The following is an 8,499-nucleotide window of genomic DNA, read 5'->3' as shown; positions in this document are numbered from 1 at the left end:
GGTCAGTGCGTTCGGGAGGGCCGTGGCCCGCCCCAGCCTGGCCCAAGCAGGGCCTGGCCGGGCCCGCTGGCCCCCACATGGGGCCCGCAGCCACCTGTCCCAGCGCCGGAAACGAGAGAGAGCTTGGAGGGGGAGTTTGCCTATTCTTAAATGTGGATCACAGAGGTGATCACAACTTTAAGTGGCTTAGAGAATTGTCCATATCCAAACTGGCCAGCTGATAGGTTCTATCAGTTCCCAGAGGAAACTGTAAGCACCCCTTAGCAAGGACATCGCTTCTGGGACTATACTTGCTAACCTATGACAACATATGACAATCTCATTACTTATTTTTGTGCAGAGGCCAAATTAATGTTTCTACTTAGAGTTCAGTGGCTGATTAGCTCAGGCCAGTCAATGGCAGCCAAACAACGGAGCACAAGCTTGGTGATAGGTGTCACCCCCAGTGCCATTTCTACGCATTGCCAAGCAAAGAAAACTGTGTGGGAAGTACCCTGATGTTCAGTACCAGGTAGGTACCCTGGTCATTTATCTCAGAACAGCTCATGTGGTGCTGTGAAAGGGCATTTCATGGGCGCCTAATTTTCCGTGTGGATTTTGCTCCCTGTCTCTGGTCAGTTATTTTGCTGGGTCCTTAAATGAACTTCAGCGTTGCTGCTTGTGCTCAGGTACATTTATCTGTCCAAAGAGGCAGCTTTGGCTGTCAGCTCACTCTATATATTTTGCTGTACCTGCTGCAAACTTGTTTTATCTTCAACAGTCAAACTATTCCTTTGTGGAAATGAAATACTTACCAAAAAATGGCAAAAAAATATGATACCCTTACCACAGCAATTTATTTCCTGTTCAAAAAGTAAATTTACTGGTAAGATGATTAACAGACTGCTGTCTCTAGGGTAATTTTGATTGGATTCATATATGTTTGGCTGACATTATTTGTACATTCTATACTGAGCAAGATTAAGTCCTGTTACTGCTTGTATTCTGTGCTGTGGAGTCCTTTTAGCTAACCAAGAAAATGCTGTTGTGGTACCTGCAGTGTTTATTTTTGTAAAGCTTCAGAACAAGCATTCCATGCTGTTTTTTCCATATAGGATGAGAGAAAAGAACATTGCAGACAGCAAGTGATAAGATTGGCTTTTGAAGGGTACTTTGTCAAATTTGATGTCAAAATGACTTCAAATTAAAATAGATAGGTAACAATTCTGCTCATTCCCAAGGGGAAGAATGCACACAGCAGCAAGACACCTACTATGTGAACAACAGAAGAGCCTCATGACAGATATAAGGTTGTGTATTTCATGTTAACAGCAGCTCTTAGCAGCGCCTGTCTCCCAAGGCTGCCTTTAGTCCTCTGAGGTTCCCAAGTGGAACTGTCTCCAGTGCCCCATGGAACTCATTGTCCTATAGGTCACTGCAAATGTGTCTTACAAAGTGTTTGTCCAACCTGCCTTTCCCCAAAGAGCTATCTTCTTCACAAGTAAAAGAATGAAATAATATCCTGTTTTGACCTGGACTTTAGAATGCAGCAAGCCTTCTCTCACCCCATGTTTTGAAACTAATGCTCACTAGGCTTTGTGCTGTGAACTTATTTCCCCTCCTGCAAGCCTGTGCCAGCTTTGAGGCAGCGGAGTTACCCCAGGGTGGAAGGAGGAATGAGAAAATGAGTGTTTCCAATCGCTCGCAGGCAGTGTTCGCAGCTGACGCTGAGCTCTGCCATCTGCGTGCTTGGTGTTTACAGTACTGACTGCGGTGAAAATGTGATCGAAGAGCAGCTCAGTAACATTTTCTGTTGGTCGATTTTGTTCCAGAGCAACTGCTTCCAGGGCCGATTTGGGATTTCACCTGAACAAGTGAAGTCATCTCAGGTTCTAATTTTATCTTCTCTCCTTCAACCAGTAGCTGTAAATGGCATTTTTCAGTCTCAAAAGCACCTTAGCTGTGGAGCTGACAACAGTCCTCTAGCAAATAATGATATAAAGGAAAGTTCAGGGGCAGAAATCTCACATGAGATAAAAAGTTATTTAGTACAATAATTGAAGATTGAAAAACCTTGTCAGCTTGCATATATGTCAGACAATTTACCATCTGTGGATTAATCTTTCTGGTCTCCAAAAGTACTAATATAGGTAGTTGTAGGAGAGTTTGTCTAACACATTTGCTCCCTGTCAAGCATTATTTGCTCTTTTCATGTCACTTCTGGATAGGCTTATTCAAATACAAATGATACAGACATATCAGTTCCAGCACTAGAAAATTTTTTACAATGGAATCATTGCTTGATGGACTTAGGGATTTCAGTCTCTATTTCACACACTGATCAGCTATTCCATTCCCAAAACCTACCTGTAACCACTGACTTTAATGAACACAGGAAAACAAGAAAACCAGGCCATTACAAAGCAAATAAACTGTTCTTTGATATGAGAAAAATAGATGATGCTACTGAATACTCTTGAAAAGATTCCTGTAATGCTTTGAATATTTTGGAATCACTCACTCCTAGCAATTATTGGTTATTTGCTGTTTACTACCAGACTTGCAATGCTCCTCTCCGGGCTTGCTGAGCTGGGTTGGACTCACCTGGAGAATAGTAGGAAACAGCACTGGGACCTCAGCAGTCAGTGGTCTCTGTGTTGGAACAGGGAGCAGTTGCTTCTTTTGCTTTGTTCTTGAAGCACAAAACTGAAATCCTGTCAAAAGTGACAAGATAGAGCAGTCCTTAAACTAAGAAGACTTTTGGACATGGATGAATTGTAGTTATGCATCCTATGAGAAGCAAGTTAAACATGTCTGAGGATAAAGAAGGCCCTCTGTGCCTGTTGAGGGGAAATTCTTGAGTGATTTTTTGCTGTGTCCACAATAAACACAAATTTCAGACATACAGTTGAGCAATGGGAATCAATTTTTCTCAGGTATCTGTGGACAGACCTTGATAATGGTGTGAAATCCTAATAAAACTAGACAGTATCTATTAATGGAATGCATTTTTCATGAAAAAAAAATGAAGCTTTGTCAATGCTAAAATATTTTTCTCAGTTGTCTGTTTTAGCAGCTTCAGATGTAAAAAGCAGCAAAAGCCATTCAGAGAATGCTAAATCGCTTTGATTCAACATGAAGTGTTCTGCTTCAGACCCACTTTCATTCCAAATAAAGCTTAAATCTGAAATTAAACCTTTTGCTTTAGGATTGAATAAGCTCCTGAGTTTTAAAAAAGGAAAATTTAGACAGATAAGAATATACATATACATGTAAATGTAAATATAAATATAAATATAAAATATATAAACATTAACATAATTTTGGCAACAGTCAATATAGCAGAACAACAAAAGTTTCTATAGAAAGAAATTCTTCCCTTCTGTGAAAGTATGTGGGTTATCTGATTCCCTTGCCTTTTCTGGCTCCTTGGTGCTGATGTTTCCAAACACTGTGCCCACATGCGTGACTTCATGTTGATGCTTGTCCTTACATCATAATCCAGTTCACTGTTGTCTTAATAGTGCTGTTAAAAATGTCGGTGAGATTGTTCCACACATCTGATTTCTTTACTGCCTGTCTCTTCATAAGGCTTACAGTGATGAAGGACAGTGGAAGGGAAACACCAAAGCGAGCATATTGGATTATTTAACTCTATGATCCAATAGGAAATACCCAAAAGAAAGTGAATGAAATTAGATTTCTAGGTTAAGATATTTTCCCTAAGTAAAACATAAAATTATTTTCATGTTGTTAGTGTAATTGAGTTTCAGACCCTGAGAATATTCCCTGGTTTAGGAAAATAAATAATGGATTTGGTAATAGGTAGCTGAAGTCGTGTTTTCTGTCACTGCTGAGTGGCTGGTAGGTTGCTACTACATAGAGCCATGTAATAACCTTGCAGTGAAGTACCTGTGCATGAAGTGGACCTGGTAGCAGGTTAGGATAGGAGATAACCTTTTTCTTACTCCTCTCCTGAAGCTGAACAACCATATTTCCAGCAACAGGCCCAGCGCAGGAGACAGAGCTGAAGAAGGATCCTGAACTGCACTATCAGTGCCATTTCCTGACCTCTTTCTCCAGGACCTCACGTTCATTTTACATTCGACAGGGTAGCATCAGCTGAGGGAGCAATCTTTACCCATAAACACAGAAGTCTTCTCTTTGATTCCGTTCTACCAGCTAAACAGAGAAATTGTGTAAGGGGCAAGAATGAAAATATTAATTGGTGATGGCTGAGCAATAGGCTGGTGACAGGCCTGGGAATTCAGCCCAGATTTTCCAATTTCCAGATCAGTGGTTTGCCCACTTACCTACGCTGTTTTTAATTCCCAATAATCATATTCCACTGTGTTAAACTGCCATCAGTCAAGATCTGAGATCTCACTAAACATTGTTTATATCCAGAGACGTGGCTCTAACATCTTTGGGTACAAAGGTGTATCTGAACATTCATCTTGAACTTATCTCTTTTTGGTAGATATCCACAATGAAAGACTCTGGGTTGATGGCTAAATTATTAAGAGATTTTATTCTGAGATCCTTGATATATTATTCAAAGACAGACATGTGCCTGGGGTTTATATATCAGAACATCTGATTTTCTTTCTCAAATTATACAGCAGCATTTCTGGTTTTCAGAGCCAGAAGATGAAGAACAACCCCATCTGACCTTATAATCACTTTGAAAGCTTAAATATCGGATGAACACATTTTGGAAAGAGCTACAGCCTATATTAATTTTATACAATTTTGTACAAGGGGAAATTTCAAGCATTAATGGCATGGAGACATTTCTGGGAGGGTTTCTTTGAGCCATAGAAACTGGAAAAAGTCTTGCAAACCCCACTCCTCACTGTTAACCAATTCGAGGAGGGAGAAAAGAGAAATTAAAGTCCAAAGGTTTTCTTTTGTCTTCATGATATTCCTCTCAATTCCCAGACACTCTCTTTCCTGTCTGAGACAAGAGGCAATGGGATTTTAATGAAGGAGATGAACAGACAATATGTTGGAGAAGGTTGGCCTTTTATTACGCTGTAGGCACAATAGATTTCCAAAATGTCAAAGTTCATGCCAGAGTTAATGCTTGTAAAAGCACAACTAATTGATGCAGATGTCACTGTGGTCTGTGACGTGCATGTGTCCAACAGCAGCTCTGCTTCTGAAGGAGCTGGGTAATATCTGTAAGATATTTGTAAATATCTTACAAATGTCATCAGTTAAGTCTTCAGTGATACAAACTGCAGAGATCAGTGGATCTGGGAGATGGTTTCCCAAGAAAATCAGTATTTCTTCCTCTAGTAGTATCAAAAAGAAATGCCTCTGTTGAGTCTACAGTTCTCTATCTTTTGGATCGCAGATTTTACTGCAGGACATATACAGTGAAGAAGCCTAACCTTGAAGTGTGGCAGCCTGTAACAATAGAGCAGCGATGTTAAGCAAACAGAGTCTCATTGGATGTATTTAATCACTCATCTTAAACAGAGTACTTGGCATTTAACAATTTGGTATGGCATTTCAGTGATGATTCATGAGGAGTGTTTTTAACACTAATTATATTTGAAGCAGATCCTGTGATCCCCAAAAGCCACCCATTCACACACTGACCAGGATTTCTTTTTTTGAAGATCTACTGAAAAAAACCCCCAAACCGATAAGACTATGCTGCCATCTTTCTAGATCATGTTCATCTCACTTTAGGTTTCTAAAATGTAGGTGTCTGGTCTGAGCTACCTGTACATCTTATTGCCATACCCAAAGGAGAGATATCTCCACATAGTTCATTCATCCCACAAATGGAATGAAACTGAGTCAGGGGAGGTTCAGGCTGCATATTAAGAAAAGATTCTCCACCCAGAGGGTGGTGGGTCACTGGAACAGGCTGCTCAGGTAAGTGGTCACGACGCTAAGCCTGCCAGAGTTCCAGAAGTGCTTGTACAATGCTCTCAGGCACGTGGTGTGATTCCTGGGTTGTCACTTTCCATTAAGAGTAGTCTGATATCACCTCCTAACTTGGTTTATCAGCAAAAAATTGTTCATGGCAAAAGTAAAAAAATTCATATCTTGCTCTAAATGTTGTCTTTTCAAAGCATGCCGTGAAAATCTGATTCTTGTTTACCTGAGGGCATAAGACTCACTTGTTTCCACTGTTTGCCTCCAAAAACTCTTGGGTCTTCTGTTGTCATTTCATTGGTCCTTTACAGAAACAGCTTTAGAATTAATTTATCTATAAACAGGTCAGGGATTTGAGATTCCACCATGTCGGGTGCAGTATAGCAATGCAAATAGAGCGGGAAAAAATAATTCCTTTAATGTGGTGGGAAGGCCTAACACTGAACTGCAGAATTTATTTTAAATTTTGTCATAGCTGTCAGTGGGACTAGGAGTTCCATTCATAGATGTCCCTATTACAGACAAAGTGTCAGATCTCAGAAAAAATAAATACATAAAGGCAGGAGATAATAAACAAAAGGTAGATAGATAGATAGATAAACAAATAAACAAAGAGGAGGACAATGAAAAGACCTAATAGGAAGTACTACTTTGGCTTGCAGTCTGATTATAGAGTTCATGCCATTTGCACTTGTAGACTGACCAGACTTGTAGATGCCTTTGTTCCTGGAAAATATGGGACATGTGTCCCATGTCAAAAAATGTATCTCCAACATTAGTTTCTGACTAATACACCAGATGAGAATGTTGCCATTCAGAAGGGCCTGGGCTGGAGTAATGGGCTGACTGGCTGGGAGGTTACTGTACAAAGTAGAACCTTGGGTTGCTGGTAGACAGCAAGCTGACCACGAATCTCTAAGGTACCCTCCTGGTGAAGAAAACAACAGCCTTCTAGATCTGGAGAATAGAAAGCTCAGGGGAATCTTATAAATGTGTAAAAATACCTGATGGAAGGAAAATGGATAGGAATCCAGACTCCTCTCCACACTGACTACTAATGAGCCAAGAGTCCATGGGCAAAAATTTAAACACAGGACACTCTACCTGAACAACAGGAAAAGATGTTTTTACTATGAGGTTAGTTAAACTCTGGAAGAAGCTTCACAGAAAAGTTGTAGAATCTCTGCCTGTGGTGGTATTCAAAATCTCATTGTCCACAACCCTGGGACATACACACTTCAAAGCTGAATCCTGTTTCACAGGGGATATTTCTTATCACAAAACTAAGCTTCTTTCTGGACTGACGAAAAAAAATTTTGAAGTACAATGAAATGGTGGTTTTCAATTTCTTATTTGCAGCAGGTGTGGAGTAATTGCAATGCAGATATTAAAAAAATATCTAAAGACAATTGGCAGACAACACAAATTCTCTATTTGCAAAATTATTAAGGTTTCTCAAAGTTGAGGAAAAAAAGTTTGAAAATCACTATTCTATAGTAGAGGCCATGTTGTTTCCATCATGAGTTATATATATATTTTATATATATATATATTTGCTTTTGGACATGAAACATGTGTTGTGAGGCATAAGTGAACTCCACACTTCAGTTTAGAGTTCACATTCTCAGTTTGAAAACAGACCTTTACAAATCAGCTGGCTGAACTAAGACACTAGTCCTTGTGCATGGCAGCTCAGAGCTCCAGAGTAGGAGTGCAAATCCCGAGGAAGTTACTTTAGGAAGCAGCACTGGGAAAAAGATGGATTTATTCTGGTGTGGGAACACCATCGACATTCAGGCTGACTGGGAACTATGACATATGATTATGCCAGTAGCAGCTCTTGTCCTCTTTGAAGGGTGTTAAAAATTGACGCAAAAATAAATTATATATGAGAGAAAAGTGGAGTATCCCAGGTGTTCTTGGCAAATGCTGCCATGAAAATGAAATAAAATAAAAGCCCTTTTAGGAGGATCTGAACAAGCAATCTTTCATGTTTCATAGTGAAGCCACTTGCTCACCATCACCACCTCACTACAGATGAGGAAAGAGACATAGTGAGGGCTCTTGCACTTTATGAATGATCACAGTGAATCAGCACAGAGTGATTTAGCACAGGTGTTCTGTAATTGGGCTGCACAGGAGAAATTCTGAGTTCATTCAGTGGTTCTTAATGTCACCTTTCCAGTGGGGAGTTCAAGTGAAAAGTCTGGCATGAGAATAAAATGGCTACATGTGGTGAATACACACAACCTCGGTATCTCCTCTCCTTATCATGAGCTCCTTTTATGGGTCTATTTTTTAGAGGTACTTATTTCATTTCTATAAAGAGCATTTAACATGTAGAATACTTTAAAAAAGTCACAGCTAGTTCTGAAAATGTTACTGCTGAAACACTTCTGCTCCCTGTGTTCGTTCTGAAAGGACACTGCCCCTTTGCCTGTGCCTTGTGGCAATTCTCAGCACTTTTTTAGGCATCATTAAAATGTTATATGATTTTTATGATTGAATTTCTAGGGCTCATTTGAGGGAGAATTAAAAAAAAAAAAAAAAGAAAAAATAGAAGGGAGAAAAATACACCAAGATGCATGAAAAACTGATTAATACATCCGTCAGAGAAACAAATATATT

At 39.7% G+C, this 8,499-nt stretch overlaps 1 long non-coding RNA gene across 1 annotated transcript in view; it reads right to left on the bottom strand.

Annotated features, from left to right (window-relative positions):
- LOC108447065 overlaps window positions 1-2,687 on the bottom strand; it is a 25,993-nt gene extending 23,306 nt beyond the window's left edge. Inside the window, exon 1 of the long non-coding RNA XR_001862449.1 lies at window positions 2,584-2,687. This is a non-coding gene — a long non-coding RNA (uncharacterized LOC108447065). The remainder of the gene's footprint in view (window positions 1-2,583) is intronic.
- Between the last annotated feature and the right edge of the window lie 5,812 nt (window positions 2,688-8,499).

Source organism: Corvus brachyrhynchos, unplaced genomic scaffold (assembly GCF_000691975.1).
Source record: "Corvus brachyrhynchos isolate BGI_N302 unplaced genomic scaffold, ASM69197v1 scaffold44, whole genome shotgun sequence".
In the NCBI taxonomy this organism is placed as follows: Eukaryota; Metazoa; Chordata; class Aves; order Passeriformes; family Corvidae; genus Corvus; species Corvus brachyrhynchos.
Note: the sequence above shows the minus strand (reverse complement) of the source record. Positions and strands in the feature narration are given on the sequence as shown.